At 35.4% G+C, this 15,416-nt stretch overlaps 1 protein-coding gene across 9 annotated transcripts in view; it reads right to left on the bottom strand.

Annotated features, from left to right (window-relative positions):
- The window catches only part of ZBTB20 (zinc finger and BTB domain containing 20), a 920,614-nt gene that overhangs the window by 855,781 nt on the left and 49,417 nt on the right, over window positions 1-15,416 (bottom strand). The window contains exon 2 of one of the 9 annotated variants that reach the window (XM_023728690.1): window positions 618-757. The exons of 7 other annotated variants lie outside the window; for them this stretch is intronic. The gene's annotated coding sequence lies outside the window, so the exon portion shown is untranslated. Of the gene's footprint in view, window positions 1-617; window positions 1,322-15,416 lie in introns of those variants that run through there. One more of the 9 variants, XM_023728688.1, reaches the window with a different exon arrangement.

Below are 15,416 nucleotides of genomic sequence, written 5' to 3'. Positions count from 1 at the left end.
TTGTGCACGGGGTCGCCGTGAGTCAGGGGCCAACTCCACAGCAACTAACAACACCACCCGCCAAAATCACAAACACTTGCTTTCCCTCCCTAGTCCTTGCCCACTCCTATTCCAGAAAGCATGTCACCCCTGTTTACAGGAGAAATGGAGAGGATCCTTCCATTGTACATAAGGATGCACACTTTAGATTTAACAATCCATTTTTATCAATTACACCACTTCTTCAGGTAAACACCACAACTAGATGTGTAGCCTTGTGTAAGTTATTTAATCTCATTTAGCCTTTAATTGCTTATTGGTAAAATGGAAATAATATCTAACTTGTGGGATTGTTGTGCAGAATAATAAGATAAAGGTTACCGCATAGTTCAGTTACCAGCAAAAAGGATGCATTCAATAAACCGTAGTTATTGTCTACATCATCCTCTATAACAGGAGTAACAAATGGTTCACATATGAAACTGAAATGAAGCAATTAGGGTCACATAACAATGGATGTATAAATTTTTGTATAAGAAACTAACTTGAACTGTAAACTTTCACTTAAAGCACAATAAAATAACAAGAAAGAAACTGAAATGAGCAATGGAATAAAGCTATCAAAAATATTCACCTACCCTGTCAGGATACGACTCTTGACTCAAGCATTGTGTCAAACTTTACAAGAAACGTTATTTCCAAGGCTTGGAACCAGTTATCTTCTGTTTGATAAGATCACCAGGGATCTTGTTAAAACGTACGTTCTGATTCCATATATCTGGAGTGGAAATGCAAATTCTCAGCAGGGTGTCGAACCGAAAAATAACCAGTTCTAAGCACTGATTACATCCTTAGAAGATGACAGTATGCCAATGTGAGTAGAACCCACTGGGAAAAATATTTCCTTTCCACATATTCAACTCATTAGTTCTAATTAATGTCCTTCAGACCACTGTAAACAAGTTCTTGTTACAATTGTTCCAATTTTTCAAACAGGTAGTACAATATTTTGTAGATAAATGTTTGGCATTTGAGGGCTCCCATAATTGTTCTCATGTTTCTTGCTCCCCCACTTCTACCACCACTTCCACCCTCTCGGCAGCACTTCCAGCTTCTCTCATAAAGAAGACAATTTGCATGAAAACTAATACTACAAAAGAAAAATTAAAATATATTTGAAAAAAATTAATTCTCACTCCAGGTCATTCTATAGGTGTTATTCCATTCAATTGCACAAAATGAACTTTTAGCCCTGAGTTCATTACCAACATACTCTAAAGACAAAAGGCAGCAATCTTTCAAAAACTCTCAAAAACAGGGAAGGGAGAGGAAAAAAAAATATATATATATATATACATATATATATACGTATATATATATATACATATATATATACATATATATATATACATATATACGTATAGTAATCAGAGAAAAGGGATTATAATGAGGGAAAATATAAATAAGGAGAGAGAATAATATTTGAAGTAGAATTTAAAAAATTATCCCTACATGATAAAATAAAACCTATGATTCATTTTCCCCTAAGAATAATAAAATATTGTAAATTCAAACTGTGTTCTTGAAAGTAAACTAAAACAGAATTAAGTTAAAAAAAAAACCAAACCCATTGCTGTCCCGTTGACTCTGACTCATAGCAACCCTCCCTACTATTAACTACTTCTTTGCATTATGAAATTTTTGCTTTCAAATTTTTATGCTAAAATCTTTCATTTAGATGCTAAAGACGACCAAATTGCCTAAGGAACTGGTTGTCCATTGATGAAAATCTGAGTCATCATTTTTCTCACCTTCCTTCTTAGCAGCCCCACTGGATTAGTCACCAAATCCTGTCAACTCTCCCTTTCTATTCCCACTGTTATTGTCTGGAACCCTAAGTACTCTAATCATTGCCAACCTCTGTTATCCATCTTTATGCTTCTAGAGTTATCTTCTTAAAAAAAAAAAAAGGCTCCGGGAATTTCATTCACCTCCTCAAAAATCTTGAGTTGTTTACAAAATACAATTTAAACTCTAGCACAGCATTAAAAGTCTTTCACAATATGTTACTGAACTACAATTCACAAGAACTATGATAAATGTGAGAGGTATTCGTTAACTGCCTGCTAGGTCCCAGACTCCAAACCTGATATTGGGCTGGAAGCAACGGTAAAGACGAACCACACAAAACCCCTGTTCTCAAAGAATTCAGTCTAGTGACAAAGGCAAGTAGTAAACTAAAAATAGTAATGCAGTGTAGTGAGTACAAAAAAGGTTACTACAGGGTGCTCACAGAATTAAATGATAAGTCCTGAACTGGTTGAGGAAAAAGTAAAAGTAGTACGTTTGGTCGTCCGCTTCCGGAAATGATAGAGTACATTGTATGTGTAAAATCAAACAACAGCAACAAACCTGTAGCCGTCGAGTCAATTCTGACTCACGTGTATAATACATACGTCTGTGTCTGTGTGAGCACGTGTACGTGTACATGTGTATACGTATGTACGTATATATAATGGTTTACAGGCATTGGGCGCAGGCAGCACAGGACAGCAATCTCTTGAGAAAAGAGAAACAAAGTGAGTCTGACGATTGCCAGAGCCGACTGCCTTACCCAGGGCCACGCTGCTAATAAGAAGTGGAGCTGGGCCTCGGATCTGAATCGTCCTGACTGCAAAGTCTCCAGTTTTCATTTTTACTTCTATACCACCTTCAAGTCCTTGCTTAGACTATCCCCCTCAGACTAGAAACCATGCTTCAACGTTCAGTTTAAACATTACTTCATCCTGTAAGGCTTCTCTGATCCCACTGCCCCCAGCCCTAGTAAAATTAATATTATAGTCTTCTATAATATTGTATTACTTTGGTTTCATTTTTATTATGACATTAATTTTATTCTGCTTTATCTAATGTTAGCCAACAACTTATTGCGAGTTTACTATGTTACTGCTTCAAAAGTGGTATATGTACCAAGTCATTTAATCCTCAGGACAATTCTATAAAATAGGACTATTTTTAGCCTCATTTTGTAGATAAAGGTACTGAGACACAGGCTAAAAAAGTTTGCCTAAAGTCACGCAACCAGTGTCAGAGGGGGAATTCAAACCAGATAATCTGACTGCAAAGTCCAGGCACTCAGTCTTGCTGTTTCCACGTCTGAATCCTCTATTAGACTTCTGGGACACTACCTCTGCCTGATCTTGCTGTTTGTAGATTTACACCACCCAGAACAATGTTTTCTGACAGACGCTATGTTTTCTATGTCAATGAATGATGAAGGAACAATATGAAGCTGTGGAGGAGTCATCTCACTGACCACTAAGGCAGAACTCTGGTAAACCCTAAACTATAGACAAAATTTACCTTCAACCCTTTAAGAGAATTTTTTCTTCATCCTCAAACCTCCTCAGAAATTTTATCCACAAGTCACCAAATCTTTCACATGCTCTACTGATACAGTCTTACTTTACCCTCAAATAATTCCAGTATTGGCAACAGATGGCTCTATAATCTTGGGTTCATTTTTAATCAATATGAGGCATTTCATACATTTATTGCATATAAAACACTATTAGTGAGACTGTACAGATGTGGAAAATATGTGCGTGGGGGTGGCAGCAAAGAACTGGCAGAGATAATTTAAAAAAAAAACACCACCACCACCATTTATTGAGCACTTACTATGAGCCAGGCACCTTGCCAGGTGTTTAAACTGCATTCTCTCATCTAATGTGCACAACAACCAGGAGGCAGAAATAAGATGAGCCCTGAAATTCCGGCATTCTCATTTTTTAACAACAGATTGTGTCAAATAAATGAAAAGAATGTATTTGTGAAGTTAATATTCATTTGCTTAAATTAGAGAAGCAGCTTAAAAGTTATTTGACTACTTACACTGGACTACATTTTTATTAATTATTATTTTTTCATCAACTTTGTCGAAAGTGTTATATAACGGGCTGCAAGTCCCATTATTCTTCTTGCATCAACACCATGATGAGTTCACATACGTTCAATATTTACTCCACGAGAACTCATTCACAGTTAGTGTTCTGTTTACCAAGAAAATGTGGTCAAGTTGCCAGATTCTTGAGGTAGGATATGCCGGTTTCAAGGCTTTCAGTTAAATGCTCACATCCCACTTACACAGTTAACAAGTGCTAGAAATCAGTGCACTCCATGAATTACTCTGAATAATCACTCTAGGAGATCAAGAAATTCCCTTCACCTACCCTCCAGAGCTAAGGAGTCCTGCACACAATAATCATAATTAAAAGAGAAGTAATGGAAATATATGTGCTCAGAGTTACAAAATAACCTCAGAAATAATCTTCAATCCCTAGTGTCTTAAATCATAAAGGTTTATCAGAGTTTAACTCATTTTAATTTATTTCACTCCATTCTTGCAATAAACCTTCAATAAGTCAATAGCATATTAACCTACCTTAAGAATATATGTATTATATCATATCACATATTACATTATTAATGGGTACCAGTAATAGACTGCCTACTATGTGCCAGGCATAGTATTATGTGCTTTACTATATGATCTCATCTATTCTCCATCATTCTAGGAGTTTGGTTTTCTTATCTGCATTTTACAGATGAGAAAAATGGCTCAGAACAACTCGCTGATGGTCTCACAGATACCAAGAACTATACTAGAAGTGGGATCTAAATACATCTTGGACAACCACAAACCATAAAAGAATTTTGCAAAGGAGGAGCTTATAAAATAAACATATAAAAATCAATAGCATTCCTTACATAAACAAGAAAACAGAAACATAATGGAAGAGAAGACCTTGTTTAGGATACTAAGTATGTAGGAAAGTAAGCAAGCAGGTAAATGAGTAAATGAATAGAGTATCAAGGAGTAAACTTAATTTAAAAAATGCTTAAAACCCATGTAAAGAAAACTATACAACACTTCTGAAAGATACACAATTTATTAAACAGATGGAAAGTTAAAGAATGTTCATGGAGAAGAAGACTCAACCTAATAAAGATATTAATTGTTTCTAGGTTAATTCATGAATTTATCATAATGCCAATAAAAATACCATCATGTGTGTTTTTTTCTCAAGGTCTGCTGGTTGATTATAAAGTTCATTTGGAATATTAAATAAGCAGGAAAAAACAGGAAAACTCCCCAAAAGAAGGCAATGGTGGGAAGAAAAGAAGATAACATGTCAGACATTAAAATGTATTATAAAACCTCTGTAATTAAACAGGGGCAGGGGTGGTTCAGTGGTAGAATTGTCACCTTCCATGCGGGAGACCCTGGTTTGATTACCAGCCAGTGAACCTCAAGCATAGCCACTATCCATCTGTCAGTGGAGGGTGGGGTGTTGCCATAGTGCTAAACAGGTTTCAGGGGAGCTTCCAGGCTAAGACAAACTAGGAAGAAAGGCCTGGCCATCTACTTCTGACAAATCAGCCAATGAAAATGATACAGATCATAACAGTCTGATCCCATTGTGCATAGGGTTGGCATGAATCAGGGCTGACTGGACAGCAGCTAACAATAACAACATGATTAAAGCAGTGATAATGGCATATGAATAGACAGACCAATGGCACAGAAGACAGAAATATATCCAATTGCATATGGAAATTTACTATAGAAAACCATGCGAGTACTGCAAGAAAACATAGATGAATTCCTTTACAACCTGAGAATGGGAACATTTTTCTTAATTATGCCTCAGTACCATAAGAACCAACAAAGTCAAGTAAACAATGTTAAAGACAAATGCCTCTTTTGGTCAGATAACCATCACTCTCGTAAACTCTAAGGAAAGCAAAATTCAACACACCACTGAGAATCACAAAAATTGCAAAATCGTTCAGTAGAAAAAACTTTAATAGCTTGTCTTTCTTCATCATCATATTTAAACTCCAGTAGAAAGATCGCAGCAATAGAACCAACCCTTAGGAGAATATAAACCACATATCTGTAAGTAAACTACAATATCCCATATCCCAACTGATGTCCAAGACTTCATTTTGCATTTCAGCACTATGCTTACTTCTCAAAAGGGATTACAATCCTTGAATACCTCAATCCACCATTTATATTAAAAAATGCATAAGTGATTCCTATGTGCTACATGGCAAAGGCCCTTAACCGTTACTTAGATTTGTCCTATACTTTAAAAAAAAGAAAAAGAAAACAATGTATGCCAAAGCTCTGTAAACAACATTTTCAAAACGTTTGCTGTGCAGAAGCGCCCCTGGTGTCCAGTGGTTTTAAGCCAGACTATAATGTGAGTGGTGACGCATAACATTTGAGTCTATGGTGAGACGGCATCTTTGCCTACCTTGGAATATTTTACTTCACCATAAAAGATGCCAAGCCTCTTAAGTTTGTAAAGATTATGTTTAGGAAGAAAAATCTTGGTTGTTTTACATTTTCCAAATAAGCAATTCAAGAGACATGATACAGATTCTTTGGACATCAAATACCATTACCAGCTGGCAGACATGTATCTCAGACACAATAGGTTCCAGTGTCAGGTTGGTTGGTGTCTTTGGAACATATAGATAACATCTACATTTATACAAATGAGTCCTGTCTCCACAAGTAGCTTCTGAAAAACCTTTTTTAAAAACATCATAAAAATGGCACATTGGCAAAAGACGCGATCACAGCCTTGCTGTACACTTACATTGCCTTGCAAATGAAAACCTGCATATTCCTTATGATCAGGGTTTCACCCATTTATTTGGTTAATCATTCAAATGGCTAAACAGACCTCTAATTTGAAAATAAAAACCAATTGATGCAATCACAAACAAGTTCTAAAATTGCGGTTTATAAAAATTGAAATCTTGTTCTAAGCCAAAACACACACCCAGTTACCTTTTCCTAATCAGAGCATTCATTTCTCCTCATTACGATCTCACAAGCACATTAAAATCTTATTAACATTAATTACTTCTGAGCGCCTATGCATGAGCAGTGACAGTCGTGAGTGTGAGCGTGTCTGGATCATATCTACATTTATATACCTTGCTGCACTTTGCTTATAAAACATGTGAAAATATTTCTGCTAACACCAATTAGCTAATTTCACACACACACAGATAGTAAACTGCTGTCTCACTGCACAGCCTATCAGAACCCAGCAAACATATGGACAAACGGACGGGAAAGAAAGCAGAACACCTCTCAGATGTGAGAACTGAAACATCTTATACTTGAACCTTAACTCGTGAGGTGAAAATAAGTTGAGAAAACAAAGTAACGAAAAAGAAATTATTAAAAATCAGAAAGCAAAGCTTTCTATTTTCTACACAGATGGGTTCAATGATCGAATGACAGAGACAAAGAAAAGCTGGCCAGCAAAAAGTAGCAGACACACGAGAGACAGACAAGTAAACAAAGAGACAGAGACGGAAGTGTCTTTACATGTGTGCACGTGCATACACACATGCACACACACAACTGTTCCACAGAAGTACACATACAGAATAATCTGAACTAAAATAATATAAACTTTACTCGTCCATAAGGTAAGAATAATAGCACACCACACCTCAAAATCAAACAGGTCTATCTTCACAAGCAAATAAAATTCTTGCTCAGACCAAAAGATTTATGGATTCTATTTATACCAAGAACATTATATACAGGAGCCATTCATTCCTACAACAGAAACTCAGTATAAATACAGAAAACTAGGCAGTTATAGCCACAAAACTACTTATAAGCCTTATCTCTTTGCTTCACACACTCCTTTTAGCATCCAACTATTTTATCATTCGCTTATACTCCCCATCAAATTATGTCCTTCTTTCCCCATCATCTGCCCTTCAATAAGAATATTCATTAAAAAATGAACCATTGGCCACTATATTCACATTTTCTTGTCTGATCGATGTGCTATCTTCTCCCCATAGCTTACAATTTACACTAAATCCAAAGCCTATGAAATACCATTATATCCATATCTCCATATTCTAGCCTGAGTCCTTCTGTCATCCTTAATTTCTTTGTTGCCACTGACCACTATCCTAACACTATATGTTACCCCTGCTAAAAAAAAAATTCAAAATTCCTATGGAAAACGCCAGGCATCAGCCAAAAAATATTCTGTTATTAGATCCAAAATGACTCTTAAGTGAGCAAAACACTGAACTTTGTTGGGTCACAACAGTCACGTTTGTAGAAAAAAGGGAATAGGATTAAGAGTATTTTAACAGTTGATTATACTTGTTAAATAATTTTAAAATGTCTAAGAACGAAATATAGAGATAAAATGAGACATTCAACCATCCAGCACAATTAATGCTCAAGGTGATTTAACTGGTTATAGCTCACTCTATGATGCCAAGCCTAACTAATGTCCAGCAGCCTCATTAGCCTACAGCACGGGGTTTAATGACAGCAATACAGGTGTGCATCCTACACGTGTGCTGTGTAACACAGGTCTAAGTGCTCTTTCTGTAGTGTGCATGCATGTTGGAGAAGAAATGGTAGGGAGCAGAAGGCTTCTGAATCTTTATAAATTAATATTTAAAATATATAACATTGGTATCAACATAAATTTTAAATGGTAAGCATGACTGTACTGAATTTTATTTTAATTTAATATTGTTCAACATACTCAAAACTGGACAAAATTTAGTACACATTCTCAGGGGAAATCTGAGAAATACTAATATAATAATTGTTTGGAAAAAAGTGCTAAAATTTTTTTTTCATTAAATAAACCAGAGGATAATAAAATAAGGCTGAATACAATAAAACTGGATTTAAAGATGAGCAAGAGTTATTTTGAGTAATTGCCAACTTATCATAACAATTTAAAATAAAACTGAAATTACTATGTTCACAAAGTTTACTAGACCTTATATAGGAAGTTAGTTCTTGTAGTATTATTTACGGCTCACAAATATTCTGACTTACCAGATTTATCAAACAGAATCAAGTGTGCCCTTAAAAAAAAAAAAAAAACTTATAGAACTTAAGAAAATAAAAATCTGAAAACCTCATAAAATTAGTGATTGTCAGCCATAACACAATAGCACTCTATGATTTAAAAATACATTAATTTTTAATTAATAAACACTTAAATATTTATTTATAGGTCATTAATAGTTTAACAGAATCTGGAAGCCAAAAATTAAAGTGTTAGCAACCACTGCCAAATGAAGATCAATTTGAGTTTTTGTTTTAATCTCTAAATTTACAGATCATGGGAAAATGTGAGATTTATCCAAAAAATCAACTTACATTGACATTTTCAAGAATATTAGATAGACCCTAATAATCAGAGAAATATGGAAAAGGAAGAGGCAACAAAGAAATAATCTTGGGTCAACGTCAAAAGAACCACAATGTCATATTATCAGTCTGCTATACTGCAGATATCTTCCCAACGATCCACTGATGTATGGCCATGACATAACTAGCAAAAAGTCCAAAAATAGGTTGAGACGTAGAGCCCACCTTCTCTCTCACAAATGCCGCATCACAAATTGCAAAGATTAGGTGGGCAAATTTCAATATTAAAGGTGCATTTGGCATTTGAACCAGATCTAAGAATCATGATCTTTGTTTTCCCAGTAAAAGTTAATAAGCTGAGGTTTACTTAACTGTTTCCTGTTTTTTTTTTTTTTGAGCTTCTCAAGGATTACTGAAATTGGAGACTACATATGAAAAAGATAGTTCATCATTTCCAAAAAAGATATTCATCCAGATTGCCCTCCAATCCGTGAAATCTGAGATGCCTAAGGAGTCTTCTTTGTGAAAGCCTCACAAATATATCCAAAGATGGTGAGTCCCATATGGCTCTGATAAATGAAACCCATTATTGTGAATTTCAAGCTCTTCTTTAAAACAAAACACTATTGGGTGAATTTGGTGCTCATGAAATAAAGCACTAATTGCGTGGCCTAACAACACTCTGAATCCTCTCCCCAGCAGACATTTTAAGTTGTGCCAAATTGGTTCTGGGATGTGAACAAATATCCCGGAGCCAGACTCTCTCACAGGCACACACTACTCCCTGGAACTACGTTGGACACTCTTGGAACTGCATTAACTCTTTCAGGCCACCAGGAAACCTAACGCTCTCAAAAAGAAAGGCCTCTTTTAAGATGAAAACAAGTCATTCAGTCTAAAGTTTAACCCAAGTATAAAGTAAAATAGCAAAAACTGATATTTGGCTGGTCCAGCACTGATGTGTCCATAGATATTAGATAGCCCTCTATACCCCAGTGAATGCTTACTCAAATGTCTCCAGAAAATCATATTCCTCTTTTCCTATGTGTGCATAATTTCCAAGACATTAATAAGAGCTGTGTGCATTCAGAAGAGGAGAATTCATTTTAAGCTTAGTATGCTACATTTGCCTCAGGCAGAGTGATAAGAAACTTTTGTTTCTTTAGTAACCACTTTCACCTTATTGTAACAGGAAACTTCTTGAGTTCTTGTTTCACCACGTGAAATATAATTTGCACACTAGAATTTTTTCTATGTTCTTTCCATTCCTGATTTAGAAAGATACCTATAAACCTAGAACTGCATATCCAAACAGCAATTCATTAATCTAATACCATCTCCCGCCCACTCAAATGTAGGAATGAAAAATAAAAACAATTTTTAAAAGCACTTAAATATAAGAAAAAGTTATCACTACCAGTTTCCTATTTCTTTTTCTTTTGTCTTAATTTCTTTAGAAGCAATTTCTTAGGAATGATTTAGTAATTTTTTAGGGAATTTTTAAGTAAGCATTTCATTTGAAGTATGCTGAAAGCAAAGCATTTTCACCTTCAGCTCACTGATAAATATCCTGGATTATATTTGTCCCCAAGACAGCCCAAATGCCACTAATTAAAATTTTACACTTTTACACTGTGACTTTGTGGCTGTCCCTCTCCTCTTTTATTTTAAAAGCACAGTAAAGATATAGGTAAAATGATCATTACTTTTTGGGGGTGGGAAATAATTATGTGCTTGTGAAGAGGTTTTTTTTTACTTCTAGTTTAAGCCTTCTGCAATATATTTCGTAGAGAACCATATTTAATTTCCTGCCAAATTGCTGTGAATTTTAAGAGCATTAGCAGAAGCCTATGTTCCATTTCTAACGAAGTCTAACAACTAGCCGGTGTGTACTGGTACTACTGACTGCATAGCTAAGATATAAAACACAAGCAGCCCCACCTCGTCAGCATACCCGAAAAGGAAACTAGCTACTATTAGCCAGTAGATAGGACACATTTGGTGAATCAAAATGTTTGGCTGCTTCTGACTTCAGTTAATTCAAACAGCAATTCTTAAACTAGAAACCAAGGTTGCAGACATGTCAATATAAAGGACATATACTTGATTTTCATTGGGTTTGGAGCTCTGAATAACTCAAAGAGTTCCTAATCAAAAGGGTGTTTAGAGGGTCTGCTAGTACACCCACCAGGGCTTGTTCCTACCAAGTCTGGTATGATGGCATCACTTTCAAGCTCCACTGCAGATCAGCTAATTAACTGTTGGTAGCCAAAGAAAATACATCCTCCAGTTGAGCTAGTTTGACATCTAGAACCTTACTAATAGTTTTGAGTAGTAAGTGATAATACTCAACAGATAATGCAACATCAAAAAAGTTTTAACTATTTTTTAAAGCAATGTTTATTACAGCAGTGAGAAGCTGACAGTATCATGCATGACCTCGACAGGGTGATCGGACAGCCAAGTAGTCATTTCCCACAGGGTTCGGCCAGAGGGGACGTTTGCAGCAGTTAGAAGCTCTTTCTGGAAGACTGGAAGTCTGATTCATGTATCTACCAGGGTGCATTTTCTCATTCTAAATCCATATAATGATATCAATTTAAAAGTATCAAAACTTAGCTTAGGTTCATTTCAAAACCCTCTGATCAACTATAATTAGGATTTAAAAAATAACGGTGTATCTTTTACTAGGTGTCCACCATATTTCTCATGTTTAGAGCTTGCCATGAGCTCAGGACCAATTTATTCAAAGCCATTATTTTTTCTGGTTCCATGTACATTACCTACATAATCCAAATCATACAGAGGCAGAAGGCTTAACATGATCACTCGGACATGGTCCTTATAGCTCTGCTGGTTCTGAATGGTCTTAGTAGTTCATGTGTGTGTGTGTGTGTGTGTGTGTGTGTGTGTGTGTGTGTGTGTGTGTGTGTGTGTGTGTGTTCAACCAGCTTCTAAGCCTGAAGTTTTCAGCAGAATGATTTTTCAGATGTTAAAAGAAATGAGGAAAAAAGGGAGAGAAGAAAATGGGAGGAAGGATATTAGAAGAGCATGTGATCAATAGAGAAAGTGATCAGTTTTCTTACTGAAGCAACAAGTAACCTACCTCCCAGTACCAACCGTCAAACTGGAAGCCGATATTTAACTTTAAGCAAGTTATTTAACACTTATAGGCCTCTGTTTCTTAATCTATACAACAGGGGCAATAACAGTTTCAGACACCAACTGCTTTCTGCATCTCTACACTGGCTAAGATCTTTAAAAACTTATTCCCTGAGCCAAAACCTCACCCACATGCCATGAGTTATTTTCCCTCCTTTGCCTCTGCAAGGAAATAAAATTAGTAGTCAAAGTTAAACATACCCAGTGGGCAAGGCAGGCTTTGGTTGAAGGAAAGGGAGAGAGTAAGTTGTGTTAAAGTGCTTATTTGGCCCCAAAAGGCTCATTGTTGGGATACTACCTCCCACAACTGGCTCCACTGGAATTTTTCTCAGGAAAATGGGGAACTGTTTTAAGATAGACATGCTCTTTAAGCTGGTCTCAAATCAAAATAAATTTAGGATACCAAAAAACACCCTACAGGATTTTCCCTGTGGAGCCTAAATAAATCACTGACCAAATTTTCCAATTTATGCTGTGCTGCTAAATGAGACTTTCTACAAAACCACGTTTTAATTTGTACATCTGAAAAAGGAATAAAGGTAAACTTCTTCCCTTTATGTTCTCATCCTTCTGTTTTCATGGGAGCATTCATTCACCTGACAGCCTTCTAAAAGAATGCCATTTGGGAAAGACCACCTTAGAGAAGATAGTTGAAATAGAACCCAAATTTCCAACGAACTTGAAAATCTTCTAAAGACAACACTATAACCCTGGTTAGTGATTTCGTGAGTCTTTTTTAAATGTATCTTTTAATACATAATTATATAGCTATTAAGAATATCCCCAAAAAATATATATAAAGTTATAAAATCATGATTATTTTCACACCCAGAAGATACAATTCAGAGCTCCTTTAAATTGTGAATAGCCCTATTGCATTTGAAATATTATTATATCTATTAAATTATATAAAAATTATTTTTTAACATCTCATACACAGAGTAAATGAGAAATTACATTAGTTTGTACACTACACTGTGTACATAGGCTGTCATTTTATACTATGATGCATACTTTTTTAACACAAACATCAGAAATGCTCAGGAATCAGTTGTTTAATTTTATGAAGCACTGATGCATTGATTCTGTTAACACTTCCATTGGATTTTAAATGTAAGTGAATTAAGTGAAGGCCAATGACAATGGCATGTCATAATAGGTAAGATTACAATTTTCATTCACATAATTTGCCCAATAAAAAAGTTTCAATTCTCAAATAAAACCATAAATAAAAGATTTATTCATCTGAACTATTTTCCTGAAGAAGTATGCATTATTAACTCCAAATTTTACAAGACTTCAAGAAAAAAAGTACTTGACTGATTAACTGTGGTAAAATTATTTGTTCCCTACAAAGGAAACAAATTAGGTCCTACAAAGTTTAATTAGCATTTAACAGTGAAACCAAAAAGAACCAAATCAAACCCGTTGCCGTGGAGTCGATTCTGATTCATAATCACTCTATAGGACAGAGTAGAACTGCCCTATAGGGTTTCCAAGGAGCACCTGGTGGCTTCAAACTGCTGACCTTTTGGTTAGTAGCCAAACTCTTAACCACTATGCCACCAGGGTTTCCATTTAGTGGTTAATGTTTACCAAATGGAGGAGCAGCCTGATTCTGTAGGTAAACTGTAGAGCAGAGTCAGAAACTATATACCCTGGTGAAGAAGGGCACTCACTCCCTTTGCTGTCAGAGTTAGACTGAACCAGGGTCCAATCCCAGTTCTTCCACTTACTAAACCCATAATCTTGGGTATCACTTAACCATTCTAATTCTGACTTTCCTTATTTGTAAACTGGGTCAAGAAATACCTCATAGCAAAGGCACAGGGGTTAAGCGATCCTGTCAGCAAAGTTCTTTAACAGTTCAATAATTATGATTATTATTACTACTTAGACCTCTTCTGACTTTTCAGAAAATTTGAACTCTAACTCCAGGTGAAAATTATTTCTCAATGGAAAATAAGAAAAAATATTCTATTTATTTTATATGGTGTAGGCAATAATTACTACAATGTATTGGTGATACATTTTATGTCCTTCAAAGTTAGATATTATCATTTGACATAATAGGAACTTGGTAAGAATTACAAATTAAGGAAAAAATAGTATGATTTAGTACAAAGAGCATAGGCTCTGAATCCTGGTTTTAAAATTTAATGACTATGTGAACTTGGCAATATACTCTATGAGCCTCAGTTTTTTCATCTTTAACACTGGGAGAAACCCACAGTATGCAGTAAAATTGTTGTACAGATCAAACAAAGCAATTTATGCGCAGTAATTTCTCCCTTCCTTAATTTTGGGGTTATAAGGCAAGAGGTGTAATCGTCGCTTTTCAAGCCCACATTTTTCTTACATAGACTTACTTTCGATGCACAGCGAGATCCTGTTTAGTTAGGGAATTATGTGAGAGATGAGGATGAATTCACACGCAGCAGTAGATCAATTTTAACAATACACTGTATAAACAAGAGCATGATTCTCAAACCTTGTATATATCAGAATCCAGCAGGGGTTTTTGTGAAATTCAGATGCCCAAATCCCCATCTCGAGATTCTGATTTAGGATACTGGGGAGTAGAACCCAGAAATCTGTGCATTTAAAAAAACCCTCAAGGGATTATGACGTACAATAGGCCAATAAAGTAGAGTTTTCTAAAGTGTAAGGACCAGGCAGATGCTGAGTTCCAATCCACACCTATTAGGGAAGGGACTCAGAAATTTGAATTTTAACAAACACCCTGGGTAATTCTTATGTACACTGAAGTTTAAGAACCACTAGATTAGAGTACATTATTAAAATATTGAAAAGGTATTTAATATTTTTCCTTCATATTTCATTATTTTTAATTTTTTGCCTTTTATTTTAACAAATGTCACTGTAAAAAATACTTATAAATGATGAGTAAAAATTTTTATCTAAAGAAAAGACTAATTTTCGGCCAATAAGCATTATCATTATTATTACAGGTTTTTAAACCTAAACATAGGAAGTTGGTTTTAGTTTCAATCATCTCCAAAGTGCCTTTCACCACCAA

Source organism: Trichechus manatus, unplaced genomic scaffold (genome assembly GCF_000243295.1).
Source record: "Trichechus manatus latirostris isolate Lorelei unplaced genomic scaffold, TriManLat1.0 scaffold00026, whole genome shotgun sequence".
Taxonomy (NCBI): Eukaryota; Metazoa; Chordata; class Mammalia; order Sirenia; family Trichechidae; genus Trichechus; species Trichechus manatus.
This window is presented reverse-complemented; position numbering and strand designations above follow the sequence as displayed.